This window comes from Triplophysa dalaica, chromosome 14 (assembly GCF_015846415.1).
Source record: "Triplophysa dalaica isolate WHDGS20190420 chromosome 14, ASM1584641v1, whole genome shotgun sequence".
In the NCBI taxonomy this organism is placed as follows: Eukaryota; Metazoa; Chordata; class Actinopteri; order Cypriniformes; family Nemacheilidae; genus Triplophysa; species Triplophysa dalaica.
The window spans coordinates 20893621-20916489 of record NC_079555.1 but is presented as its reverse complement, the minus strand read 5'-3'; the positions used below and the strand labels follow the sequence as shown (position 1 = coordinate 20916489).

At 45.9% G+C, this 22869-nt stretch overlaps 51 non-coding genes across 51 annotated transcripts; 26 read left to right on the top strand and 25 right to left on the bottom strand.

The window, feature by feature from the left end:
- Positions 1–327: 327 nt before the first annotated feature.
- trnag-ucc (transfer RNA glycine (anticodon UCC)) lies at positions 328–399 on the top strand. The gene has a single exon. It is a non-coding gene; the product is annotated as a tRNA-Gly (tRNA).
- Positions 400–787: 388 nt separating this feature from the next.
- Positions 788–902, top strand: LOC130436221 (U5 spliceosomal RNA). The gene has a single exon (XR_008909055.1). It is a non-coding gene; the product is annotated as a U5 spliceosomal RNA (small nuclear RNA).
- Positions 903–1157: 255 nt separating this feature from the next.
- Positions 1158–1229, bottom strand: trnad-guc (transfer RNA aspartic acid (anticodon GUC)). The gene has a single exon. It is a non-coding gene; the product is annotated as a tRNA-Asp (tRNA).
- Positions 1230–1594: 365 nt separating this feature from the next.
- On the bottom strand, positions 1595–1701 carry LOC130436140 (U6 spliceosomal RNA). Its single transcript, XR_008908978.1, has one exon. It is a non-coding gene; the product is annotated as a U6 spliceosomal RNA (small nuclear RNA).
- Positions 1702–2081: 380 nt separating this feature from the next.
- Positions 2082–2153, top strand: trnag-ucc (transfer RNA glycine (anticodon UCC)). The gene has a single exon. It is a non-coding gene; the product is annotated as a tRNA-Gly (tRNA).
- Positions 2154–2537: 384 nt separating this feature from the next.
- On the top strand, positions 2538–2652 carry LOC130436220 (U5 spliceosomal RNA). Its single transcript, XR_008909054.1, has one exon. It is a non-coding gene; the product is annotated as a U5 spliceosomal RNA (small nuclear RNA).
- Positions 2653–2908: 256 nt separating this feature from the next.
- Positions 2909–2980, bottom strand: trnad-guc (transfer RNA aspartic acid (anticodon GUC)). Its single transcript has one exon. It is a non-coding gene; the product is annotated as a tRNA-Asp (tRNA).
- A 365-nt stretch (positions 2981–3345) lies between these two features.
- Positions 3346–3452, bottom strand: LOC130436139 (U6 spliceosomal RNA). Its single transcript, XR_008908977.1, has one exon. It is a non-coding gene; the product is annotated as a U6 spliceosomal RNA (small nuclear RNA).
- A 379-nt stretch (positions 3453–3831) lies between these two features.
- On the top strand, positions 3832–3903 carry trnag-ucc (transfer RNA glycine (anticodon UCC)). Its single transcript has one exon. It is a non-coding gene; the product is annotated as a tRNA-Gly (tRNA).
- Positions 3904–4291: 388 nt separating this feature from the next.
- Positions 4292–4406, top strand: LOC130436219 (U5 spliceosomal RNA). Its single transcript, XR_008909053.1, has one exon. It is a non-coding gene; the product is annotated as a U5 spliceosomal RNA (small nuclear RNA).
- Positions 4407–4662: 256 nt separating this feature from the next.
- trnad-guc (transfer RNA aspartic acid (anticodon GUC)) lies at positions 4663–4734 on the bottom strand. The gene has a single exon. It is a non-coding gene; the product is annotated as a tRNA-Asp (tRNA).
- A 365-nt stretch (positions 4735–5099) lies between these two features.
- LOC130436138 (U6 spliceosomal RNA) lies at positions 5100–5206 on the bottom strand. The gene has a single exon (XR_008908976.1). It is a non-coding gene; the product is annotated as a U6 spliceosomal RNA (small nuclear RNA).
- A 379-nt stretch (positions 5207–5585) lies between these two features.
- Positions 5586–5657, top strand: trnag-ucc (transfer RNA glycine (anticodon UCC)). Its single transcript has one exon. It is a non-coding gene; the product is annotated as a tRNA-Gly (tRNA).
- Positions 5658–6042: 385 nt separating this feature from the next.
- Positions 6043–6157, top strand: LOC130436218 (U5 spliceosomal RNA). The gene has a single exon (XR_008909052.1). It is a non-coding gene; the product is annotated as a U5 spliceosomal RNA (small nuclear RNA).
- A 255-nt stretch (positions 6158–6412) lies between these two features.
- trnad-guc (transfer RNA aspartic acid (anticodon GUC)) lies at positions 6413–6484 on the bottom strand. Its single transcript has one exon. It is a non-coding gene; the product is annotated as a tRNA-Asp (tRNA).
- A 365-nt stretch (positions 6485–6849) lies between these two features.
- On the bottom strand, positions 6850–6956 carry LOC130436137 (U6 spliceosomal RNA). The gene has a single exon (XR_008908975.1). It is a non-coding gene; the product is annotated as a U6 spliceosomal RNA (small nuclear RNA).
- Positions 6957–7335: 379 nt separating this feature from the next.
- trnag-ucc (transfer RNA glycine (anticodon UCC)) lies at positions 7336–7407 on the top strand. The gene has a single exon. It is a non-coding gene; the product is annotated as a tRNA-Gly (tRNA).
- A 388-nt stretch (positions 7408–7795) lies between these two features.
- On the top strand, positions 7796–7910 carry LOC130436217 (U5 spliceosomal RNA). The gene has a single exon (XR_008909051.1). It is a non-coding gene; the product is annotated as a U5 spliceosomal RNA (small nuclear RNA).
- A 256-nt stretch (positions 7911–8166) lies between these two features.
- trnad-guc (transfer RNA aspartic acid (anticodon GUC)) lies at positions 8167–8238 on the bottom strand. Its single transcript has one exon. It is a non-coding gene; the product is annotated as a tRNA-Asp (tRNA).
- A 365-nt stretch (positions 8239–8603) lies between these two features.
- LOC130436136 (U6 spliceosomal RNA) lies at positions 8604–8710 on the bottom strand. The gene has a single exon (XR_008908974.1). It is a non-coding gene; the product is annotated as a U6 spliceosomal RNA (small nuclear RNA).
- Positions 8711–9090: 380 nt separating this feature from the next.
- Positions 9091–9162, top strand: trnag-ucc (transfer RNA glycine (anticodon UCC)). Its single transcript has one exon. It is a non-coding gene; the product is annotated as a tRNA-Gly (tRNA).
- Positions 9163–9548: 386 nt separating this feature from the next.
- Positions 9549–9663, top strand: LOC130436216 (U5 spliceosomal RNA). The gene has a single exon (XR_008909050.1). It is a non-coding gene; the product is annotated as a U5 spliceosomal RNA (small nuclear RNA).
- Positions 9664–9917: 254 nt separating this feature from the next.
- trnad-guc (transfer RNA aspartic acid (anticodon GUC)) lies at positions 9918–9989 on the bottom strand. The gene has a single exon. It is a non-coding gene; the product is annotated as a tRNA-Asp (tRNA).
- A 365-nt stretch (positions 9990–10354) lies between these two features.
- On the bottom strand, positions 10355–10461 carry LOC130436135 (U6 spliceosomal RNA). Its single transcript, XR_008908973.1, has one exon. It is a non-coding gene; the product is annotated as a U6 spliceosomal RNA (small nuclear RNA).
- A 378-nt stretch (positions 10462–10839) lies between these two features.
- Positions 10840–10911, top strand: trnag-ucc (transfer RNA glycine (anticodon UCC)). The gene has a single exon. It is a non-coding gene; the product is annotated as a tRNA-Gly (tRNA).
- Positions 10912–11297: 386 nt separating this feature from the next.
- On the top strand, positions 11298–11412 carry LOC130436215 (U5 spliceosomal RNA). The gene has a single exon (XR_008909049.1). It is a non-coding gene; the product is annotated as a U5 spliceosomal RNA (small nuclear RNA).
- A 256-nt stretch (positions 11413–11668) lies between these two features.
- Positions 11669–11740, bottom strand: trnad-guc (transfer RNA aspartic acid (anticodon GUC)). Its single transcript has one exon. It is a non-coding gene; the product is annotated as a tRNA-Asp (tRNA).
- A 361-nt stretch (positions 11741–12101) lies between these two features.
- LOC130436133 (U6 spliceosomal RNA) lies at positions 12102–12208 on the bottom strand. The gene has a single exon (XR_008908971.1). It is a non-coding gene; the product is annotated as a U6 spliceosomal RNA (small nuclear RNA).
- Positions 12209–12587: 379 nt separating this feature from the next.
- Positions 12588–12659, top strand: trnag-ucc (transfer RNA glycine (anticodon UCC)). Its single transcript has one exon. It is a non-coding gene; the product is annotated as a tRNA-Gly (tRNA).
- Positions 12660–13047: 388 nt separating this feature from the next.
- On the top strand, positions 13048–13162 carry LOC130436214 (U5 spliceosomal RNA). Its single transcript, XR_008909048.1, has one exon. It is a non-coding gene; the product is annotated as a U5 spliceosomal RNA (small nuclear RNA).
- Positions 13163–13418: 256 nt separating this feature from the next.
- On the bottom strand, positions 13419–13490 carry trnad-guc (transfer RNA aspartic acid (anticodon GUC)). The gene has a single exon. It is a non-coding gene; the product is annotated as a tRNA-Asp (tRNA).
- Positions 13491–13855: 365 nt separating this feature from the next.
- LOC130436132 (U6 spliceosomal RNA) lies at positions 13856–13962 on the bottom strand. The gene has a single exon (XR_008908970.1). It is a non-coding gene; the product is annotated as a U6 spliceosomal RNA (small nuclear RNA).
- Positions 13963–14341: 379 nt separating this feature from the next.
- On the top strand, positions 14342–14413 carry trnag-ucc (transfer RNA glycine (anticodon UCC)). Its single transcript has one exon. It is a non-coding gene; the product is annotated as a tRNA-Gly (tRNA).
- A 383-nt stretch (positions 14414–14796) lies between these two features.
- Positions 14797–14911, top strand: LOC130436213 (U5 spliceosomal RNA). Its single transcript, XR_008909047.1, has one exon. It is a non-coding gene; the product is annotated as a U5 spliceosomal RNA (small nuclear RNA).
- A 256-nt stretch (positions 14912–15167) lies between these two features.
- trnad-guc (transfer RNA aspartic acid (anticodon GUC)) lies at positions 15168–15239 on the bottom strand. Its single transcript has one exon. It is a non-coding gene; the product is annotated as a tRNA-Asp (tRNA).
- A 365-nt stretch (positions 15240–15604) lies between these two features.
- LOC130436131 (U6 spliceosomal RNA) lies at positions 15605–15711 on the bottom strand. Its single transcript, XR_008908969.1, has one exon. It is a non-coding gene; the product is annotated as a U6 spliceosomal RNA (small nuclear RNA).
- A 380-nt stretch (positions 15712–16091) lies between these two features.
- trnag-ucc (transfer RNA glycine (anticodon UCC)) lies at positions 16092–16163 on the top strand. Its single transcript has one exon. It is a non-coding gene; the product is annotated as a tRNA-Gly (tRNA).
- A 389-nt stretch (positions 16164–16552) lies between these two features.
- Positions 16553–16667, top strand: LOC130436212 (U5 spliceosomal RNA). Its single transcript, XR_008909046.1, has one exon. It is a non-coding gene; the product is annotated as a U5 spliceosomal RNA (small nuclear RNA).
- A 250-nt stretch (positions 16668–16917) lies between these two features.
- Positions 16918–16989, bottom strand: trnad-guc (transfer RNA aspartic acid (anticodon GUC)). The gene has a single exon. It is a non-coding gene; the product is annotated as a tRNA-Asp (tRNA).
- Positions 16990–17355: 366 nt separating this feature from the next.
- Positions 17356–17462, bottom strand: LOC130436130 (U6 spliceosomal RNA). Its single transcript, XR_008908968.1, has one exon. It is a non-coding gene; the product is annotated as a U6 spliceosomal RNA (small nuclear RNA).
- A 379-nt stretch (positions 17463–17841) lies between these two features.
- On the top strand, positions 17842–17914 carry trnag-ucc (transfer RNA glycine (anticodon UCC)). The gene has a single exon. It is a non-coding gene; the product is annotated as a tRNA-Gly (tRNA).
- Positions 17915–18300: 386 nt separating this feature from the next.
- LOC130436090 (U5 spliceosomal RNA) lies at positions 18301–18416 on the top strand. Its single transcript, XR_008908931.1, has one exon. It is a non-coding gene; the product is annotated as a U5 spliceosomal RNA (small nuclear RNA).
- Positions 18417–19105: 689 nt separating this feature from the next.
- LOC130436129 (U6 spliceosomal RNA) lies at positions 19106–19212 on the bottom strand. The gene has a single exon (XR_008908967.1). It is a non-coding gene; the product is annotated as a U6 spliceosomal RNA (small nuclear RNA).
- Positions 19213–19592: 380 nt separating this feature from the next.
- On the top strand, positions 19593–19664 carry trnag-ucc (transfer RNA glycine (anticodon UCC)). Its single transcript has one exon. It is a non-coding gene; the product is annotated as a tRNA-Gly (tRNA).
- Positions 19665–20052: 388 nt separating this feature from the next.
- Positions 20053–20167, top strand: LOC130436102 (U5 spliceosomal RNA). The gene has a single exon (XR_008908942.1). It is a non-coding gene; the product is annotated as a U5 spliceosomal RNA (small nuclear RNA).
- A 256-nt stretch (positions 20168–20423) lies between these two features.
- On the bottom strand, positions 20424–20495 carry trnad-guc (transfer RNA aspartic acid (anticodon GUC)). The gene has a single exon. It is a non-coding gene; the product is annotated as a tRNA-Asp (tRNA).
- A 365-nt stretch (positions 20496–20860) lies between these two features.
- On the bottom strand, positions 20861–20967 carry LOC130436128 (U6 spliceosomal RNA). The gene has a single exon (XR_008908966.1). It is a non-coding gene; the product is annotated as a U6 spliceosomal RNA (small nuclear RNA).
- A 380-nt stretch (positions 20968–21347) lies between these two features.
- Positions 21348–21419, top strand: trnag-ucc (transfer RNA glycine (anticodon UCC)). The gene has a single exon. It is a non-coding gene; the product is annotated as a tRNA-Gly (tRNA).
- A 407-nt stretch (positions 21420–21826) lies between these two features.
- On the top strand, positions 21827–21941 carry LOC130436097 (U5 spliceosomal RNA). Its single transcript, XR_008908937.1, has one exon. It is a non-coding gene; the product is annotated as a U5 spliceosomal RNA (small nuclear RNA).
- Positions 21942–22197: 256 nt separating this feature from the next.
- On the bottom strand, positions 22198–22269 carry trnad-guc (transfer RNA aspartic acid (anticodon GUC)). Its single transcript has one exon. It is a non-coding gene; the product is annotated as a tRNA-Asp (tRNA).
- Positions 22270–22634: 365 nt separating this feature from the next.
- LOC130436127 (U6 spliceosomal RNA) lies at positions 22635–22741 on the bottom strand. The gene has a single exon (XR_008908965.1). It is a non-coding gene; the product is annotated as a U6 spliceosomal RNA (small nuclear RNA).
- Between the last annotated feature and the right edge of the window lie 128 nt (positions 22742–22869).

Below are 22869 nucleotides of genomic sequence, written 5' to 3'. Positions count from 1 at the left end.
AGCTGGCTGGTAAGTCCCAGACAGCCCACCATCCAGTGTGACACCACACGTGTCTTCAGGCTGGAGAAACAAACCCTGACCTCACTGTTGGATGGAATGGCAGACTGTGTATTCTAGTGGGAAGCTGAGATTTAAGGCTGCAGACAGGACGATTCTAATCACAAAGCCGACGTAAAAGGTGTGTGTAGACTCATCGGAGTCATGTGTACCAGGAGACTTGAGGTATCGCGTAAAATCGTACCTTCACACGCCTGTATATCTTTGTGTGGTCTCACAGCACTGTGTTCAGTAGATGTGGAAGTCCATCAAGCCAGCTCCTATTTGTGTGCGTTGGTGGTATAGTGGTGAGCATAGCTGCCTTCCAAGCAGTTGACCCGGGTTCGATTCCCGGCCAACGCATTCTGAGAAGTAGATAGAGCGAGGGCTGTGCAATGCGTCTCTTTAACGCTTTGAATGTGTAGTCATAGCCTGTCGAATTGCAACCGTGGAATCAAGGATTCTCGTGTATTTGAATGGGCGGCTTTGCTATTATTTGCGCTGCCTATGTCATTCAGTGTGCAGTGTAAAGTAAGAAGGGCTCTATCTTAAGGAAAAAACAAGGTCGCACGCCAGACTCCACCCCACGAAACAACGCCACCGTAGGCTTCTGTGAAGCACTGCACTCTTGTGCTGGCTTTCTTAAGCTCTTCCTAATTGCGATGTTCCGGGAAGCGTTCACTAGAGATCACCCTCTTTAAACATGATGGTGTTACGTGGTGAGTCCTCTGGTTCAACTGTTTGTGGATATAGCTCGAGTTTTCCTTCATCTACGCATAAATCTTTCGCCTTTTACTAAAGATTTCCGTGGAGGGAAACCTTTGCGAGTTTGTCGTATTTTTGGGTGCTTTGCTTACAGCAGAGCAGCATACGTTTGTAAACAATAGCAGAGGGCGGACGTTTGTACTGGAAATGCCAAACCGCAGCTCGTCCAAACCTGCCTACAACTTAGGTTGGTTAAAGAAAATCAAGAAAACCATCAATCCAAAATTTTTTTCGAGTTGTATCCGACAACAAAGTGGAAGGGGTGGTCTCAAGAAACGGGTTCGAACAAGGGTGGCCGTTGTAATCTTGAGCTGTTTGAAATTGCCACTTGAGGTGGAACTGAAATCAAATCAAGCCTCCCCGTCGGGGAATCGAACCCCGGTCTTCCGCGTGACAGGCGGAGATACTGTCCACTATACTAACGAGGAATTGACGTTTGATGCATAGCCCCAACATGGGACGGCAACTGGTACAAACGCCAAATTCGCTCCTGTTTGGCTATTCCTTTACAGAAAGAAAGAGGAAGGGTAGTGGTGACTGTAACCAACTGCTGATCAGTTCAATTGTTTTAGATCACCTCAAAACAAACAGAGCCAATCGAAAACGTTTCTCCTGCAAGTGGTTGAAGTTTTTAAAGATAGAAAGTTGTTTTTAGTGTTAGTATAAACTAGGCCAGTTTTAGTGTGATACAATTTGTTTTGCACTGAAGCTCTTTGTTGTGATCTTGTTGTTCCGATTGCTTCCATTGTTTACCTCATTTGTTAGTCGTTTTGGATAAAAGCGTCTGCTAAATGTAAATATGGAGCGCTTCACGGATTTGCGTGTCATCCTTTCGCAGGGGCCATGCTAATCTTCTCTGTATCGATCCAATTTTAGTATATGCGCTGCCTTAGCAAGCACGATCGCCAAGGCAGAACAATTTACCTATACGCCTCGTTTCACAGCAAGCTGTCAGCTGGCTGGTAAGTCCCAGACAGCCCACCATCCAGTGTGACACCACACGTGTCTTCAGGCTGGAGAAACAAACCCTGACCTCACTGTTGGATGGAATGGCAGACTGTGTATTCTAGTGGGAAGCTGAGATTTAAGGCTGCAGACAGGACGATTCTAATCACAAAGCCGACGTAAAAGGTGTGTGTAGACTCATCGGAGTCATGTGTACCAGGAGACTTGAGGTATCGCGTAAAATCGTACCTTCACACGCCTGTATATCTTTGTGTGGTCTCACAGCACTGTGTTCAGTAGATGTGGAAGTCCATCAAGCCAGCTCCTATTTGTGTGCGTTGGTGGTATAGTGGTGAGCATAGCTGCCTTCCAAGCAGTTGACCCGGGTTCGATTCCCGGCCAACGCATTCTGAGAAGTAGATAGAGGGCTGTGCAATGCGTCTCTTTAACGCTTTGAATGTGTAGTCATAGCCTGTCGAATTGCAACCGTGGAATCAAGGATTCTCGTGTATTTGAATGGGCGGCTTTGCTATTATTTGCGCTGCCTATGTCATTCAGTGTGCAGTGTAAAGTAAGAAGGGCTCTATCTTAAGGAAAAAACAAGGTCGCACGCCAGACTCCACCCCACGAAACAACGCCACCGTAGGCTTCTGTGAAGCACTGCACTCTTGTGCTGGCTTTCTTAAGCTCTTCCTAATTGCGATGTTCCGGGAAGCGTTCACTAGAGATCACCCTCTTTAAACATGATGGTGTTACGTGGTGAGTCCTCTGGTTCAACTGTTTGTGGATATAGCTCGAGTTTTCCTTCATCTACGCATAAATCTTTCGCCTTTTACTAAAGATTTCCGTGGAGGGAAACCTTTGCGAGTTTGTCGTATTTTTGGGTGCTTTGCTTACAGCAGAGCAGCATACGTTTGTAAACAATAGCAGAGGGCGGACGTTTGTACTGGAAATGCCAAACCGCAGCTCGTCCAAACCTGCCTACAACTTAGGTTGGTTAAAGAAAATCAAGAAAACCATCAATCCAAAATGTTTTTTCGAGTTGTATCCGACAACAAAGTGGAAGGGGTGGTCTCAAGAAACGGGTTCGAACAAGGGTGGCCGTTGTAATCTTGAGCTGTTTGAAATTGCCACTTGAGGTGGAACTGAAATCAAATCAAGCCTCCCCGTCGGGGAATCGAACCCCGGTCTTCCGCGTGACAGGCGGAGATACTGTCCACTATACTAACGAGGAATTGACGTTTGATGCATAGCCCCAACATGGGACGGCAACTGGTACAAACGCCAAATTCGCTCCTGTTTGGCTATTCCTTTACAGAAAGAAAGAGGAAGGGTAGTGGTGACTGTAACCAACTGCTGATCAGTTCAATTGTTTTAGATCACCTCAAAACAAACAGAGCCAATCGAAAACGTTTCTCCTGCAAGTGGTTGAAGTTTTTAAAGATAGAAAGTTGTTTTTAGTGTTAGTATAAACTAGGCCAGTTTTAGTGTGATACAATTTGTTTTGCACTGAAGCTCTTTGTTGTGATCTTGTTGTTCCGATTGCTTCCATTGTTTACCTCATTTGTTAGTCGTTTTGGATAAAAGCGTCTGCTAAATGTAAATATGGAGCGCTTCACGGATTTGCGTGTCATCCTTTCGCAGGGGCCATGCTAATCTTCTCTGTATCGATCCAATTTTAGTATATGCGCTGCCTTAGCAAGCACGATCGCCAAGGCAGAACAATTTACCTATACGCCTCGTTTCACAGCAAGCTGTCAGCTGGCTGGTAAGTCCCAGACAGCCCACCATCCAGTGTGACACCACACGTGTCTTCAGGCTGGAGAAACAAACCCTGACCTCACTGTTGGATGGAATGGCAGACTGTGTATTCTAGTGGGAAGCTGAGATTTAAGGCTGCAGACAGGACGATTCTAATCACAAAGCCGACGTAAAAGGTGTGTGTAGACTCATCGGAGTCATGTGTACCAGGAGACTTGAGGTATCGCGTAAAATCGTACCTTCACACGCCTGTATATCTTTGTGTGGTCTCACAGCACTGTGTTCAGTAGAGTGGAAGTCCATCAAGCCAGCTCCTATTTGTGTGCGTTGGTGGTATAGTGGTGAGCATAGCTGCCTTCCAAGCAGTTGACCCGGGTTCGATTCCCGGCCAACGCATTCTGAGAAGTAGATAGAGCGAGGGCTGTGCAATGCGTCTCTTTAACGCTTTGAATGTGTAGTCATAGCCTGTCGAATTGCAACCGTGGAATCAAGGATTCTCGTGTATTTGAATGGGCGGCTTTGCTATTATTTGCGCTGCCTATGTCATTCAGTGTGCAGTGTAAAGTAAGAAGGGCTCTATCTTAAGGAAAAAACAAGGTCGCACGCCAGACTCCACCCCACGAAACAACGCCACCGTAGGCTTCTGTGAAGCACTGCACTCTTGTGCTGGCTTTCTTAAGCTCTTCCTAATTGCGATGTTCCGGGAAGCGTTCACTAGAGATCACCCTCTTTAAACATGATGGTGTTACGTGGTGAGTCCTCTGGTTCAACTGTTTGTGGATATAGCTCGAGTTTTCCTTCATCTACGCATAAATCTTTCGCCTTTTACTAAAGATTTCCGTGGAGGGAAACCTTTGCGAGTTTGTCGTATTTTTGGGTGCTTTGCTTACAGCAGAGCAGCATACGTTTGTAAACAATAGCAGAGGGCGGACGTTTGTACTGGAAATGCCAAACCGCAGCTCGTCCAAACCTGCCTACAACTTAGGTTGGTTAAAGAAAATCAAGAAAACCATCAATCCAAAATGTTTTTTCGAGTTGTATCCGACAACAAAGTGGAAGGGGTGGTCTCAAGAAACGGGTTCGAACAAGGGTGGCCGTTGTAATCTTGAGCTGTTTGAAATTGCCACTTGAGGTGGAACTGAAATCAAATCAAGCCTCCCCGTCGGGGAATCGAACCCCGGTCTTCCGCGTGACAGGCGGAGATACTGTCCACTATACTAACGAGGAATTGACGTTTGATGCATAGCCCCAACATGGGACGGCAACTGGTACAAACGCCAAATTCGCTCCTGTTTGGCTATTCCTTTACAGAAAGAAAGAGGAAGGGTAGTGGTGACTGTAACCAACTGCTGATCAGTTCAATTGTTTTAGATCACCTCAAAACAAACAGAGCCAATCGAAAACGTTTCTCCTGCAAGTGGTTGAAGTTTTTAAAGATAGAAAGTTGTTTTTAGTGTTAGTATAAACTAGGCCAGTTTTAGTGTGATACAATTTGTTTTGCACTGAAGCTCTTTGTTGTGATCTTGTTGTTCCGATTGCTTCCATTGTTTACCTCATTTGTTAGTCGTTTTGGATAAAAGCGTCTGCTAAATGTAAATATGGAGCGCTTCACGGATTTGCGTGTCATCCTTTCGCAGGGGCCATGCTAATCTTCTCTGTATCGATCCAATTTTAGTATATGCGCTGCCTTAGCAAGCACGATCGCCAAGGCAGAACAATTTACCTATACGCCTCGTTTCACAGCAAGCTGTCAGCTGGCTGGTAAGTCCCAGACAGCCCACCATCCAGTGTGACACCACACGTGTCTTCAGGCTGGAGAAACAAACCCTGACCTCACTGTTGGATGGAATGGCAGACTGTGTATTCTAGTGGGAAGCTGAGATTTAAGGCTGCAGACAGGACGATTCTAATCACAAAGCCGACGTAAAAGGTGTGTGTAGACTCATCGGAGTCATGTGTACCAGGAGACTTGAGGTATCGCGTAAAATCGTACCTTCACACGCCTGTATATCTTTGTGTGGTCTCACAGCACTGTGTTCAGTAGAGTGGAAGTCCATCAAGCCAGCTCCTATTTGTGTGCGTTGGTGGTATAGTGGTGAGCATAGCTGCCTTCCAAGCAGTTGACCCGGGTTCGATTCCCGGCCAACGCATTCTGAGAAGTAGATAGAGGGGCTGTGCAATGCGTCTCTTTAACGCTTTGAATGTGTAGTCATAGCCTGTCGAATTGCAACCGTGGAATCAAGGATTCTCGTGTATTTGAATGGGCGGCTTTGCTATTATTTGCGCTGCCTATGTCATTCAGTGTGCAGTGTAAAGTAAGAAGGGCTCTATCTTAAGGAAAAAACAAGGTCGCACGCCAGACTCCACCCCACGAAACAACGCCACCGTAGGCTTCTGTGAAGCACTGCACTCTTGTGCTGGCTTTCTTAAGCTCTTCCTAATTGCGATGTTCCGGGAAGCGTTCACTAGAGATCACCCTCTTTAAACATGATGGTGTTACGTGGTGAGTCCTCTGGTTCAACTGTTTGTGGATATAGCTCGAGTTTTCCTTCATCTACGCATAAATCTTTCGCCTTTTACTAAAGATTTCCGTGGAGGGAAACCTTTGCGAGTTTGTCGTATTTTTGGGTGCTTTGCTTACAGCAGAGCAGCATACGTTTGTAAACAATAGCAGAGGGCGGACGTTTGTACTGGAAATGCCAAACCGCAGCTCGTCCAAACCTGCCTACAACTTAGGTTGGTTAAAGAAAATCAAGAAAACCATCAATCCAAAATGTTTTTTCGAGTTGTATCCGACAACAAAGTGGAGGGGTGGTCTCAAGAAACGGGTTCGAACAAGGGTGGCCGTTGTAATCTTGAGCTGTTTGAAATTGCCACTTGAGGTGGAACTGAAATCAAATCAAGCCTCCCCGTCGGGGAATCGAACCCCGGTCTTCCGCGTGACAGGCGGAGATACTGTCCACTATACTAACGAGGAATTGACGTTTGATGCATAGCCCCAACATGGGACGGCAACTGGTACAAACGCCAAATTCGCTCCTGTTTGGCTATTCCTTTACAGAAAGAAAGAGGAAGGGTAGTGGTGACTGTAACCAACTGCTGATCAGTTCAATTGTTTTAGATCACCTCAAAACAAACAGAGCCAATCGAAAACGTTTCTCCTGCAAGTGGTTGAAGTTTTTAAAGATAGAAAGTTGTTTTTAGTGTTAGTATAAACTAGGCCAGTTTTAGTGTGATACAATTTGTTTTGCACTGAAGCTCTTTGTTGTGATCTTGTTGTTCCGATTGCTTCCATTGTTTACCTCATTTGTTAGTCGTTTTGGATAAAAGCGTCTGCTAAATGTAAATATGGAGCGCTTCACGGATTTGCGTGTCATCCTTTCGCAGGGGCCATGCTAATCTTCTCTGTATCGATCCAATTTTAGTATATGCGCTGCCTTAGCAAGCACGATCGCCAAGGCAGAACAATTTACCTATACGCCTCGTTTCACAGCAAGCTGTCAGCTGGCTGGTAAGTCCCAGACAGCCCACCATCCAGTGTGACACCACACGTGTCTTCAGGCTGGAGAAACAAACCCTGACCTCACTGTTGGATGGAATGGCAGACTGTGTATTCTAGTGGGAAGCTGAGATTTAAGGCTGCAGACAGGACGATTCTAATCACAAAGCCGACGTAAAAGGTGTGTGTAGACTCATCGGAGTCATGTGTACCAGGAGACTTGAGGTATCGCGTAAAATCGTACCTTCACACGCCTGTATATCTTTGTGTGGTCTCACAGCACTGTGTTCAGTAGAGTGGAAGTCCATCAAGCCAGCTCCTATTTGTGTGCGTTGGTGGTATAGTGGTGAGCATAGCTGCCTTCCAAGCAGTTGACCCGGGTTCGATTCCCGGCCAACGCATTCTGAGAAGTAGATAGAGCGAGGGCTGTGCAATGCGTCTCTTTAACGCTTTGAATGTGTAGTCATAGCCTGTCGAATTGCAACCGTGGAATCAAGGATTCTCGTGTATTTGAATGGGCGGCTTTGCTATTATTTGCGCTGCCTATGTCATTCAGTGTGCAGTGTAAAGTAAGAAGGGCTCTATCTTAAGGAAAAAACAAGGTCGCACGCCAGACTCCACCCCACGAAACAACGCCACCGTAGGCTTCTGTGAAGCACTGCACTCTTGTGCTGGCTTTCTTAAGCTCTTCCTAATTGCGATGTTCCGGGAAGCGTTCACTAGAGATCACCCTCTTTAAACATGATGGTGTTACGTGGTGAGTCCTCTGGTTCAACTGTTTGTGGATATAGCTCGAGTTTTCCTTCATCTACGCATAAATCTTTCGCCTTTTACTAAAGATTTCCGTGGAGGGAAACCTTTGCGAGTTTGTCGTATTTTTGGGTGCTTTGCTTACAGCAGAGCAGCATACGTTTGTAAACAATAGCAGAGGGCGGACGTTTGTACTGGAAATGCCAAACCGCAGCTCGTCCAAACCTGCCTACAACTTAGGTTGGTTAAAGAAAATCAAGAAAACCATCAATCCAAAATGTTTTTTCGAGTTGTATCCGACAACAAAGTGGAAGGGGTGGTCTCAAGAAACGGGTTCGAACAAGGGTGGCCGTTGTAATCTTGAGCTGTTTGAAATTGCCACTTGAGGTGGAACTGAAATCAAATCAAGCCTCCCCGTCGGGGAATCGAACCCCGGTCTTCCGCGTGACAGGCGGAGATACTGTCCACTATACTAACGAGGAATTGACGTTTGATGCATAGCCCCAACATGGGACGGCAACTGGTACAAACGCCAAATTCGCTCCTGTTTGGCTATTCCTTTACAGAAAGAAAGAGGAAGGGTAGTGGTGACTGTAACCAACTGCTGATCAGTTCAATTGTTTTAGATCACCTCAAAACAAACAGAGCCAATCGAAAACGTTTCTCCTGCAAGTGGTTGAAGTTTTTAAAGATAGAAAGTTGTTTTTAGTGTTAGTATAAACTAGGCCAGTTTTAGTGTGATACAATTTGTTTTGCACTGAAGCTCTTTGTTGTGATCTTGTTGTTCCGATTGCTTCCATTGTTTACCTCATTTGTTAGTCGTTTTGGATAAAAGCGTCTGCTAAATGTAAATATGGAGCGCTTCACGGATTTGCGTGTCATCCTTTCGCAGGGGCCATGCTAATCTTCTCTGTATCGATCCAATTTTAGTATATGCGCTGCCTTAGCAAGCACGATCGCCAAGGCAGAACAATTTACCTATACGCCTCGTTTCACAGCAAGCTGTCAGCTGGCTGGTAAGTCCCAGACAGCCCACCATCCAGTGTGACACCACACGTGTCTTCAGGCTGGAGAAACAAACCCTGACCTCACTGTTGGATGGAATGGCAGACTGTGTATTCTAGTGGGAAGCTGAGATTTAAGGCTGCAGACAGGACGATTCTAATCACAAAGCCGACGTAAAAGGTGTGTGTAGACTCATCGGAGTCATGTGTACCAGGAGACTTGAGGTATCGCGTAAAATCGTACCTTCACACGCCTGTATATCTTTGTGTGGTCTCACAGCACTGTGTTCAGTAGATGTGGAAGTCCATCAAGCCAGCTCCTATTTGTGTGCGTTGGTGGTATAGTGGTGAGCATAGCTGCCTTCCAAGCAGTTGACCCGGGTTCGATTCCCGGCCAACGCATTCTGAGAAGTAGATAGAGCGAGCTGTGCAATGCGTCTCTTTAACGCTTTGAATGTGTAGTCATAGCCTGTCGAATTGCAACCGTGGAATCAAGGATTCTCGTGTATTTGAATGGGCGGCTTTGCTATTATTTGCGCTGCCTATGTCATTCAGTGTGCAGTGTAAAGTAAGAAGGGCTCTATCTTAAGGAAAAAACAAGGTCGCACGCCAGACTCCACCCCACGAAACAACGCCACCGTAGGCTTCTGTGAAGCACTGCACTCTTGTGCTGGCTTTCTTAAGCTCTTCCTAATTGCGATGTTCCGGGAAGCGTTCACTAGAGATCACCCTCTTTAAACATGATGGTGTTACGTGGTGAGTCCTCTGGTTCAACTGTTTGTGGATATAGCTCGAGTTTTCCTTCATCTACGCATAAATCTTTCGCCTTTTACTAAAGATTTCCGTGGAGGGAAACCTTTGCGAGTTTGTCGTATTTTTGGGTGCTTTGCTTACAGCAGAGCAGCATACGTTTGTAAACAGCAAGAGGGCGGACGTTTGTACTGGAAATGCCAAACCGCAGCTCGTCCAAACCTGCCTACAACTTAGGTTGGTTAAAGAAAATCAAGAAAACCATCAATCCAAAATGTTTTTTCGAGTTGTATCCGACAACAAAGTGGAAGGGGTGGTCTCAAGAAACGGGTTCGAACAAGGGTGGCCGTTGTAATCTTGAGCTGTTTGAAATTGCCACTTGAGGTGGAACTGAAATCAAATCAAGCCTCCCCGTCGGGGAATCGAACCCCGGTCTTCCGCGTGACAGGCGGAGATACTGTCCACTATACTAACGAGGAATTGACGTTTGATGCATAGCCCCAACATGGGACGGCAACTGGTACAAACGCCAAATTCGCTCCTGTTTGGCTATTCCTTTACAGAAAGAAAGAGGAAGGGTAGTGGTGACTGTAACCAACTGCTGATCAGTTCAATTGTTTTAGATCACCTCAAAACAAACAGAGCCAATCGAAAACGTTTCTCCTGCAAGTGGTTGAAGTTTTTAAAGATAGAAAGTTGTTTTTAGTGTTAGTATAAACTAGGCCAGTTTTAGTGTGATACAATTTGTTTTGCACTGAAGCTCTTTGTTGTGATCTTGTTGTTCCGATTGCTTCCATTGTTTACCTCATTTGTTAGTCGTTTTGGATAAAAGCGTCTGCTAAATGTAAATATGGAGCGCTTCACGGATTTGCGTGTCATCCTTTCGCAGGGGCCATGCTAATCTTCTCTGTATCGATCCAATTTTAGTATATGCGCTGCCTTAGCAAGCACGATCGCCAAGGCAGAACAATTTACCTATACGCCTCGTTTCACAGCAAGCTGTCAGCTGGCTGGTAAGTCCCAGACAGCCCACCATCCAGTGTGACACCACACGTGTCTTCAGGCTGGAGAAACAAACCCTGACCTCACTGTTGGATGGAATGGCAGACTGTGTATTCTAGTGGGAAGCTGAGATTTAAGGCTGCAGACAGGACGATTCTAATCACAAAGCCGACGTAAAAGGTGTGTGTAGACTCATCGGAGTCATGTGTACCAGGAGACTTGAGGTATCGCGTAAAATCGTACCTTCACACGCCTGTATATCTTTGTGTGGTCTCACAGCACTGTGTTCAGTAAGTGGAAGTCCATCAAGCCAGCTCCTATTTGTGTGCGTTGGTGGTATAGTGGTGAGCATAGCTGCCTTCCAAGCAGTTGACCCGGGTTCGATTCCCGGCCAACGCATTCTGAGAAGTAGATAGAGCGAGGGCTGTGCAATGCGTCTCTTTAACGCTTTGAATGTAGTCATAGCCTGTCGAATTGCAACCGTGGAATCAAGGATTCTCGTGTATTTGAATGGGCGGCTTTGCTATTATTTGCGCTGCCTATGTCATTCAGTGTGCAGTGTAAAGTAAGAAGGGCTCTATCTTAAGGAAAAAACAAGGTCGCACGCCAGACTCCACCCCACGAAACAACGCCACCGTAGGCTTCTGTGAAGCACTGCACTCTTGTGCTGGCTTTCTTAAGCTCTTCCTAATTGCGATGTTCCGGGAAGCGTTCACTAGAGATCACCCTCTTTAAACATGATGGTGTTACGTGGTGAGTCCTCTGGTTCAACTGTTTGTGGATATAGCTCGAGTTTTCCTTCATCTACGCATAAATCTTTCGCCTTTTACTAAAGATTTCCGTGGAGGGAAACCTTTGCGAGTTTGTCGTATTTTTGGGTGCTTTGCTTACAGCAGAGCAGCATACGTTTGTAAACAATAGCAGAGGGCGGACGTTTGTACTGGAAATGCCAAACCGCAGCTCGTCCAAACCTGCCTACAACTTAGGTTGGTTAAAGAAAATCAAGAAAACCATCAATCCAAAATGTTTTTTCGAGTTGTATCCGACAACAAAGTGGAAGGGGTGGTCTCAAGAAACGGGTTCGAACAAGGGTGGCCGTTGTAATCTTGAGCTGTTTGAAATTGCCACTTGAGGTGGAACTGAAATCAAATCAAGCCTCCCCGTCGGGGAATCGAACCCCGGTCTTCCGCGTGACAGGCGGAGATACTGTCCACTATACTAACGAGGAATTGACGTTTGATGCATAGCCCCAACATGGGACGGCAACTGGTACAAACGCCAAATTCGCTCCTGTTTGGCTATTCCTTTACAGAAAGAGGAAGGGTAGTGGTGACTGTAACCAACTGCTGATCAGTTCAATTGTTTTAGATCACCTCAAAACAAACAGAGCCAATCGAAAACGTTTCTCCTGCAAGTGGTTGAAGTTTTTAAAGATAGAAAGTTGTTTTTAGTGTTAGTATAAACTAGGCCAGTTTTAGTGTGATACAATTTGTTTTGCACTGAAGCTCTTTGTTGTGATCTTGTTGTTCCGATTGCTTCCATTGTTTACCTCATTTGTTAGTCGTTTTGGATAAAAGCGTCTGCTAAATGTAAATATGGAGCGCTTCACGGATTTGCGTGTCATCCTTTCGCAGGGGCCATGCTAATCTTCTCTGTATCGATCCAATTTTAGTATATGCGCTGCCTTAGCAAGCACGATCGCCAAGGCAGAACAATTTACCTATACGCCTCGTTTCACAGCAAGCTGTCAGCTGGCTGGTAAGTCCCAGACAGCCCACCATCCAGTGTGACACCACACGTGTCTTCAGGCTGGAGAAACAAACCCTGACCTCACTGTTGGATGGAATGGCAGACTGTGTATTCTAGTGGGAAGCTGAGATTTAAGGCTGCAGACAGGACGATTCTAATCACAAAGCCGACGTAAAAGGTGTGTGTAGACTCATCGGAGTCATGTGTACCAGAGACTTGAGGTATCGCGTAAAATCGTACCTTCACACGCCTGTATATCTTTGTGTGGTCTCACAGCACTGTGTTCAGTAGATGTGGAAGTCCATCAAGCCAGCTCCTATTTGTGTGCGTTGGTGGTATAGTGGTGAGCATAGCTGCCTTCCAAGCAGTTGACCCGGGTTCGATTCCCGGCCAACGCATTCTGAGAAGTAGATAGAGCGAGGGCTGTGCAATGCGTCTCTTTAACGCTTTGAATGTGTAGTCATAGCCTGTCGAATTGCAACCGTGGAATCAAGGATTCTCGTGTATTTGAATGGGCGGCTTTGCTATTATTTGCGCTGCCTATGTCATTCAGTGTGCAGTGTAAAGTAAGAAGGGCTCTATCTTAAGGAAAAAACAAGGTCGCACGCCAGACTCCACCCCACGAAACAACGCCACCGTAGGCTTCTGTGAAGCACTGCACTCTTGTGCTGGCTTTCTTAAGCTCTTCCTAATTGCGATGTTCCGGGAAGCGTTCACTAGAGATCACCCTCTTTAAACATGATGGTGTTACGTGGTGAGTCCTCTGGTTCAACTGTTTGTGGATATAGCTCGAGTTTTCCTTCATCTACGCATAAATCTTTCGCCTTTTACTAAAGATTTCCGTGGAGGGAAACCTTTGCGAGTTTGTCGTATTTTTGGGTGCTTTGCTTACAGCAGAGCAGCATACGTTTGTAAACAATAGCAGAGGGCGGACGTTTGTACTGGAAATGCCAAACCGCAGCTCGTCCAAACCTGCCTACAACTTAGGTTGGTTAAAGAAAATCAAGAAAACCATCAATCCAAAATGTTTTTTCGAGTTGTATCCGACAACAAAGTGGAAGGGGTGGTCTCAAGAAACGGGTTCGAACAAGGGTGGCCGTTGTAATCTTGAGCTGTTTGAAATTGCCACTTGAGGTGGAACTGAAATCAAATCAAGCCTCCCCGTCGGGGAATCGAACCCCGGTCTTCCGCGTGACAGGCGGAGATACTGTCCACTATACTAACGAGGAATTGACGTTTGATGCATAGCCCCAACATGGGACGGCAACTGGTACAAACGCCAAATTCGCTCCTGTTTGGCTATTCCTTTACAGAAAGAAAGAGGAAGGGTAGTGGTGACTGTAACCAACTGCTGATCAGTTCAATTGTTTTAGATCACCTCAAAACAAACAGAGCCAATCGAAAACGTTTCTCCTGCAAGTGGTTGAAGTTTTTAAAGATAGAAAGTTGTTTTTAGTGTTAGTATAAACTAGGCCAGTTTTAGTGTGATACAATTTGTTTTGCACTGAAGCTCTTTGTTGTGATCTTGTTGTTCCGATTGCTTCCATTGTTTACCTCATTTGTTAGTCGTTTTGGATAAAAGCGTCTGCTAAATGTAAATATGGAGCGCTTCACGGATTTGCGTGTCATCCTTTCGCAGGGGCCATGCTAATCTTCTCTGTATCGATCCAATTTTAGTATATGCGCTGCCTTAGCAAGCACGATCGCCAAGGCAGAACAATTTACCTATACGCCTCGTTTCACAGCAAGCTGTCAGCTGGCTGGTAAGTCCCAGACAGCCCACCATCCAGTGTGACACCACACGTGTCTTCAGGCTGGAGAAACAAACCCTGACCTCACTGTTGGATGGAATGGCAGACTGTGTATTCTAGTGGGAAGCTGAGATTTAAGGCTGCAGACAGGACGATTCTAATCACAAAGCCGACGTAAAAGGTGTGTGTAGACTCATCGGAGTCATGTGTACCAGGAGACTTGAGGTATCGCGTAAAATCGTACCTTCACACGCCTGTATATCTTTGTGTGGTCTCACAGCACTGTGTTCAGTAGAGTGGAAGTCCATCAAGCCAGCTCCTATTTGTGTGCGTTGGTGGTATAGTGGTGAGCATAGCTGCCTTCCAAGCAGTTGACCCGGGTTCGATTCCCGGCCAACGCATTCTGAGAAGTAGATAGAGCGAGGGCAATGCGTCTCTTTAACGCTTTGAATGTGTAGTCATAGCCTGTCGAATTGCAACCGTGGAATCAAGGATTCTCGTGTATTTGAATGGGCGGCTTTGCTATTATTTGCGCTGCCTATGTCATTCAGTGTGCAGTGTAAAGTAAGAAGGGCTCTATCTTAAGGAAAAAACAAGGTCGCACGCCAGACTCCACCCCACGAAACAACGCCACCGTAGGCTTCTGTGAAGCACTGCACTCTTGTGCTGGCTTTCTTAAGCTCTTCCTAATTGCGATGTTCCGGGAAGCGTTCACTAGAGATCACCCTCTTTAAACATGATGGTGTTACGTGGTGAGTCCTCTGGTTCAACTGTTTGTGGATATAGCTCGAGTTTTCCTTCATCTACGCATAAATCTTTCGCCTTTTACTAAAGATTTCCGTGGAGGGAAACCTTTGCGAGTTTGTCGTATTTTTGGGTGCTTTGCTTACAGCAGAGCAGCATACGTTTGTAAACAATAGCAGAGGGCGGACGTTTGTACTGGAAATGCCAAACCGCAGCTCGTCCAAACCTGCCTACAACTTAGGTTGGTTAAAGAAAATCAAGAAAACCATCAATCCAAAATGTTTTTTCGAGTTGTATCCGACAACAAAGTGGAAGGGGTGGTCTCAAGAAACGGGTTCGAACAAGGGTGGCCGTTGTAATCTTGAGCTGTTTGAAATTGCCACTTGAGGTGGAACTGAAATCAAATCAAGCCTCCCCGTCGGGGAATCGAACCCCGGTCTTCCGCGTGACAGGCGGAGATACTGTCCACTATACTAACGAGGAATTGACGTTTGATGCATAGCCCCAACATGGGACGGCAACTGGTACAAACGCCAAATTCGCTCCTGTTTGGCTATTCCTTTACAGAAAGAAAGAGGAAGGGTAGTGGTGACTGTAACCAACTGCTGATCAGTTCAATTGTTTTAGATCACCTCAAAACAAACAGAGCCAATCGAAAACGTTTCTCCTGCAAGTGGTTGAAGTTTTTAAAGATAGAAAGTTGTTTTTAGTGTTAGTATAAACTAGGCCAGTTTTAGTGTGATACAATTTGTTTTGCACTGAAGCTCTTTGTTGTGATCTTGTTGTTCCGATTGCTTCCATTGTTTACCTCATTTGTTAGTCGTTTTGGATAAAAGCGTCTGCTAAATGTAAATATGGAGCGCTTCACGGATTTGCGTGTCATCCTTTCGCAGGGGCCATGCTAATCTTCTCTGTATCGATCCAATTTTAGTATATGCGCTGCCTTAGCAAGCACGATCGCCAAGGCAGAACAATTTACCTATACACCTCGTTTCACAGCAAGCTGTCAGCTGGCTGGTAAGTCCCAGACAGCCCACCATCCAGTGTGACACCACACGTGTCTTCAGGCTGGAGAAACAAACCCTGACCTCACTGTTGGATGGAATGGCAGACTGTGTATTCTAGTGGGAAGCTGAGATTTAAGGCTGCAGACAGGACGATTCTAATCACAAAGCCGACGTAAAAGGTGTGTGTAGACTCATCGGAGTCATGTGTACCAGGAGACTTGAGGTATCGCGTAAAATCGTACCTTCACACGCCTGTATATCTTTGTGTGGTCTCACAGCACTGTGTTCAGTAGATGTGGAAGTCCATCAAGCCAGCTCCTATTTGTGTGCGTTGGTGGTATAGTGGTGAGCATAGCTGCCTTCCAAGCAGTTGACCCGGGTTCGATTCCCGGCCAACGCATTCTGAGAAGTAGATAGAGGAGGGCTGTGCAATGCGTCTCTTTAACGCTTTGAATGTGTAGTCATAGCCTGTCGAATTGCAACCGTGGAATCAAGGATTCTCGTGTATTTGAATGGGCGGCTTTGCTATTATTTGCGCTGCCTATGTCATTCAGTGTGCAGTGTAAAGTAAGAAGGGCTCTATCTTAAGGAAAAAACAAGGTCGCACGCCAGACTCCACCCCACGAAACAACGCCACCGTAGGCTTCTGTGAAGCACTGCACTCTTGTGCTGGCTTTCTTAAGCTCTTCCTAATTGCGATGTTCCGGGAAGCGTTCACTAGAGATCACCCTCTTTAAACATGATGTGGTGTTACGTGGTGAGTCCTCTGGTTCAACTGTTTGTGGATATAGCTCGAGTTTTCCTTCATCTACGCATAAATCTTTCGCCTTTTACTAAAGATTTCCGTGGAGGGAAACCTTTGCGAGTTTGTCGTATTTTTGGGTGCTTTGCTTACAGCAGAGCAGCATACGTTTGTAAACAATAGCAGAGGGCGGACGTTTGTACTGGAAATGCCAAACCGCAGCTCGTCCAAACCTGCCTACAACTTAGGTTGGTTAAAGAAAATCAAGAAAACCATCAATCCAAAATGTTTTTTCGAGTTGTATCCGACAACAAAGTGGAGGTCTCAAGAAACGGGTTCGAACAAGGGTGGCCGTTGTAATCTTGAGCTGTTTGAAATTGCCACTTGAGGTGGAACTGAAATCAAATCAAGCCTCCCCGTCGGGGAATCGAACCCCGGTCTTCCGCGTGACAGGCGGAGATACTGTCCACTATACTAACGAGGAATTGACGTTTGATGCATAGCCCCAACATGGGACGGCAACTGGTACAAACGCCAAATTCGCTCCTGTTTGGCTATTCCTTTACAGAAAGAAAGAGGAAGGGTAGTGGTGACTGTAACCAACTGCTGATCAGTTCAATTGTTTTAGATCACCTCATAACAAACAGAGCAAATCGAAAACGTTTCTGCTGCAAGTGGTTGAAGTTTTTAAAGATAGAAAGTTGTTTTTAGTGTTAGTATAAACTAGGCCAGTTTTAGTGTGATACCAATTTGTTTTGCACTGAAGCTCTTTGTTGTGATCTTGTTGTTCCGATTGCTTCCATTGTTTACCTCATTTGTTAGTCGTTTTGGATAAAAGCGTCTGCTAAATGTAAATATGGAGCGCTTCACGGATTTGCGTGTCATCCTTTCGCAGGGGCCATGCTAATCTTCTCTGTATCGATCCAATTTTAGTATATGCGCTGCCTTAGCAAGCACGATCGCCAAGGCAGAACAATTCACCTATACGCCTCGTTTCACAGCAAGCTGTCAGCTGGCTGGTAAGTCCCAGACAGCCCACCATCCAGTGTGACACCACACGTGTCTTCAGGCTGGAGAAACAAACCCTGACCTCACTGTTGGATGGAATGGCAGACTGTGTATTCTAGTGGGAAGCTGAGATTTAAGGCTGCAGACAGGACGATTCTAATCACAAAGCCGACGTAAAAGGTGTGTGTAGACTCATCGGAGTCATGTGTACCAGGAGACTTGAGGTATCGCGTAATATCGTACCTTCACACGCCTGTATATCTTGTGTGGTCTCACAGCACTGTGTTCAGTAGATGTGGAAGTCCATCAAGCCAGCTCCTATTTGTGTGCGTTGGTGGTATAGTGGTGAGCATAGCTGCCTTCCAAGCAGTTGACCCGGGTTCCGATTCCCGGCCAACGCATTCTGAGAAGTAGATAGAGCGAGGGCTGTGCAATGCGTCTCTTTAACGCTTTGAATGTGTAGTCATAGCCTGTCGAATTGCAACCGTGGAATCAAGGATTCTCGTGTATTTGAATGGGCGGCTTTGCTATTATTTGCGCTGCCTATGTCATTCAGTGTGCAGTGTAAAGTAAGAAGGGCTCTATCTTAAGGAAAAAACAAGGTCGCACGCCAGACTCCACCCACGAAACAACGCCACCGTAGGCTTCTGTGAGCACTGCACTCTTGTGCTGGCTTTCTTAAGCTCTTCCTAATTGCGATGTTCCGGGAAGCGTTCACTAGAGATCACCCTCTTTAAACATGATGGTGTTACGTGGTGAGTCCTCTGGTTCAACTGTTTGTGGATATAGCTCGAGTTTTCCTTCATCTACGCATAAATCTTTCGCCTTTTACTAAAGATTTCCGTGGAAGGGAAACCTTTGCGAGTTTGTCGTATTTTGGGGTGCTTTGCTTACAGCAGAGCAGCATACGTTTGTAAACAATAGCAGAGGGCGTACGTTTGTACTGGAAATGCCAAACCGCTTCTCGTCCAAACCTGCCTACAACTTAGGTTGGTTAAAGAGAAATCAAGAAAACCATCAATCCAAAATGTTTTTTCGAGTTGTATCCGACAACAAAGTGGAAGGGGTGGTCTCAAGAAACGGGTTCGAACAAGGGTGGCCGTTGTAATCTTGAGCTGTTTGAAATTGCCACTTGAGGTGGAACTCAAATCAAGCCACCCCGTCGGGGAATCGAACCCCGGTCTTCCGCGTGACAGGCGGAGATACTGTCCACTATACTAACGAGGAATTGACGTTTGATGCATAGCCCCAACATGGGACGGCAACTGGTACAAACGCCAAATTCGCTCCTGTTTGGCTATTCCTTTACAGAAAGAAAGAGGAAGGGTAGTGGTGACTGTAACCAACTGCTGATCAGTTCAATTGTTTTAGATCACCTCAAAACAAACAGAGCCAATCGAAAACGTTTCTCCTGCAAGTGGTTGAAGTTTTTAAAGATAGAAAGTTGTTTTTAGTGTTAGTATAAACTAGGCCAGTTTTAGTGTGATACAATTTGTTTTGCACTGAAGCTCTTTGTTGTGATCTTGTTGTTCCGATTGCTTCCATTGTTTACCTCATTTGTTAGTCGTTTTGGATAAAAGCGTCTGCTAAATGTAAATATGGAGCGCTTCACGGATTTGCGTGTCATCCTTTCGCAGGGGCCATGCTAATCTTCTCTGTATCGATCCAATTTTAGTATATGCGCTGCCTTAGCAAGCACGATCGCCAAGGCAGAACAATTTACCTATACGCCTCGTTTCACAGCAAGCTGCCAGCTGGCTGGTAAGTCCCAGACAGCCCACCATCCAGTGTGACACCACACGTGTCTTCAGGCTGGAGAAACAAACCCTGACCTCACTGTTGGATGGAATGGCAGACTGTGTATTCTAGTGGGAAGCTGAGATTTAAGGCTGCAGACAGGACGATTCTAATCACAAAGCCGACGTAAAAGGTGTGTGTAGACTCATCGGAGTCATGTGTACCAGGAGACTTGAGGTATCGCGTAAAATCGTACCTTCACACGCCTGTATATCTTTGTGTGGTCTCACAGCACTGTGTTCAGTAGATGTGGAAGTCCATCAAGCCAGCTCCTATTTGTGTGCGTTGGTGGTATAGTGGTGAGCATAGCTGCCTTCCAAGCAGTTGACCCGGGTTCCATTCCCGGCCAACGCATTCTGCGAAGTAGATAGAGCGAGGGCTGTGCAATGCGTCTCTTTAACGCTTTGAATGTGTAGTCATAGCCTGTCGAATTGCAACCGTGGAATCAAGGATTCTCGTGTATTTGAATGGGCGGCTTTGCTATTATTTGCGCTGCCTATGTCATTCAGTGTGCAGTGTAAAGTAAGAAGGGCTCTATCTTAAGGAAAAAACAAGGTCGCACGCCAGACTCCACCCCACGAAACAACGCCACCGTAGGCTTCTGTGAAGCACTGCACTCTTGTGCTGGCTTTCTTAAGCTCTTCCTAATTGCGATGTTCCGGGAAGCGTTCACTAGAGATCACCCTCTTTAAACATGATGGTGTTACGTGGTGAGTCCTCTGGTTCAACTGTTTGTGGATATAGCTCGAGTTTTCCTTCATCTACGCATAAATCTTTCGCCTTTTACTAAAGATTTCCGTGGAAGGAAACCTTTGCGAGTTTGTCGTATTTTGGGGTGCTTTGCTTACAGCAGAGCAGCATATGTTTGTAAACAATAGCAGAGGGCGTACGTTTGTACTGGAAATGCCAAACCGCTTCTCGTCCAAACCTGCCTACAACTTAGGTTGGTTAAAGAGAATCAAGAAAACCATCAATCCAAAATGTTTTTTCGAGTTGTATCCGACAACAAAGTGGAAGGGGTGGTCTCAAGAAACGGGTTCGAACAAGGGTGGCCGTTGTAATCTTGAGCTGTTTGAAATTGCCACTTGAGGTGGAACTGAAATCAAATCAAGCCTCCCCGTCGGGGAATCGAACCCCGGTCTTCCGCGTGACAGGCGGAGATACTGTCCACTATACTAACGAGGAATTGACGTTTGATGCATAGCCCCAACATGGGACGGCAACTGGTACAAACGCCAAATTCGCTCCTGTTTGGCTATTCCATTACAGAAAGAAAGAAGAAGGGTAGTGGTGACTGTAACCAACTGCTGATCAGTTCAATTGTTTTAGATCACCTCAAAACAAACAGAGCCAATCGAAAACGTTTCTCCTGCAAGTGGTTGAAGTTTTTAAAGATAGAAAGTTGTTTTTAGTGTTAGTATAAACTAGGCCAGTTTTAGTGTGATACAATTTGATTTGCACTGAAGCTCTTTGTTGTGATCTTGTTGTTCCGATTGCTTCCATTGTTTACCTCATTTGTTAGTCGTTTTGGATAAAAGCGTCTGCTAAATGTAAATATGGAGCGCTTCACGGATTTGCGTGTCATCCTTTCGCAGGGGCCATGCTAATCTTCTCTGTATCGATCCAATTTTAGTATATGCGCTGCCTTAGCAAGCACGATCGCCAAGGCAGAACAATTTACCTATACGCCTCGTTTCACAGCAAGCTGTCAGCTGGCTGGTAAGTCCCAGACAGCCCACCATCCAGTGTGACACCACACGTGTCTTCAGGCTGGAGAAACAAACCCTGACCTCACTGTTGGATGGAATGGCAGACTGTGTATTCTAGTGGGAAGCTGAGATTTAAGGCTGCAGACAGGACGATTCTAATCACAAAGCCGACGTAAAAGGTGTGTGTAGACTCATCGGAGTCATGTGTAACAGAAGACTTGAGGTATCGCGTAAAATCGTACCTTCACACGCCTGTATATCTTTGTGTGGTCTCACAGCACTGTGTTCAGTAGAAGTGGAAGTCCATCAAGCCAGTTCCTATTTGTGTGCGTTGGTGGTATAGTGGTGAGCATAGCTGCCTTCCAAGCAGTTGACCCGGGTTCGATTCCCGGCCAACGCATTCTGAGAAGTAGATAGCGTAAAATCGTACCCTAAAATCGAGGGCTGTGCAATGCGTCTCTTTAACGCTTTGAATGTGTAGTCATAGCCTGTCGAATTGCAACCGTGGAATCAAGGATTCTCGTGTATTTGAATGGGCGGCTTTGCTATTATTTGCGCTGCCTATGTCATTCAGTGTGCAGTGTAAAGTAAGAAGGGCTCTATCTTAAGGAAAAAACAAGGTCGCACGCCAGACTCCACCGCACGAAACAACGCCACCGTAGGCTTCTGTGAAGCACTGCACTCTTGTGCTGGCTTTCTTAAGCTCTTCCTAATTGCGATGTTCCGGGAAGCGTTCACTAGAGATAACCCTCTTTAAACATGATGGTGTTACGTGGTGAGTCCTCTGGTTCAACTGTTTGTGGATATAGCTCGAGTTTTCTTTCATCTACGCATAAATCTTTCGCCTTTTACTAAAGTTTTCCGTGGAGGGAAACCTTTGCGAGTTTGTCGTATTTTTGGGTGCTTTGCTTACAGCAGAGCAGCATACGTTTGTAAACAATAGCAGATGGCGGACGTTTGTACTGGAAATGCCAAACCGCAGCTCGTCCAAACCTGCCTACAACTTAGGTTGGTTAAAGAAAATCAAGAAAACCATCAATCCAAAATGTTTTTTCGAGTTGTATCCGACAACAAAGTGGAAGGGGTGGTCTCTTGAAACGGGTTCGAACAAGGGTGGCCGTTGTGATCTTGAGCTGTTTGAAATTGCCACTTGAGGTGGAACTGAAATCAAATCAAGCCTCCCCGTCGGGGAATCGAACCCCGGTCTTCCGCGTGACAGGCGGAGATACTGTCCACTATACTAACGAGGAATTGACGTTTGATGAGTAGCCCCAACATGGGACGGCAACTGGTACAAACGCCAAATTCGCTCCTGTTTGGCTATTCCTTTACAGAAAGAAAGAGGAAGGGTAGTGGTGACTGTAACCAACTGCTGATCAGTTCAACTGTTTTAGATCACCTCAAAACAAACAGAGCCAATCGAAAACGTTTCTGCTGCAAGTGGTTGAAGTTTTTAAAGATAGAAAGTTGTTTTTAGTGTTAGTATAAACTAGGCCAGTTTTAGTGTGATACAATTTGTTTTGCACTGAAGCTCTTTGTTTTGATCTTGTTGTTCCGATTGCTTCCATTGTTTACCTCATTTGTTAGTCGTTTTGGATAAAAGCGTCTGCTAAATGTAAATATGGAGCGCTTCACGGATTTGCGTGTCATCCTTTCGCAGGGGCCATGCTAATCTTCTCTGTATCGATCCAATTTTAGTATATGCGCTGCCTTAGCAAGCACGATCGCCAAGGCAGAACAATTCACCTATACGCCTCGTTTCACAGCAAGCTGTCAGCTGGCTGGTAAGTCCCAGACAGCCCACCATCCAGTGTGACACCACACGTGTCTTCAGGCTGGAGAAACAAACC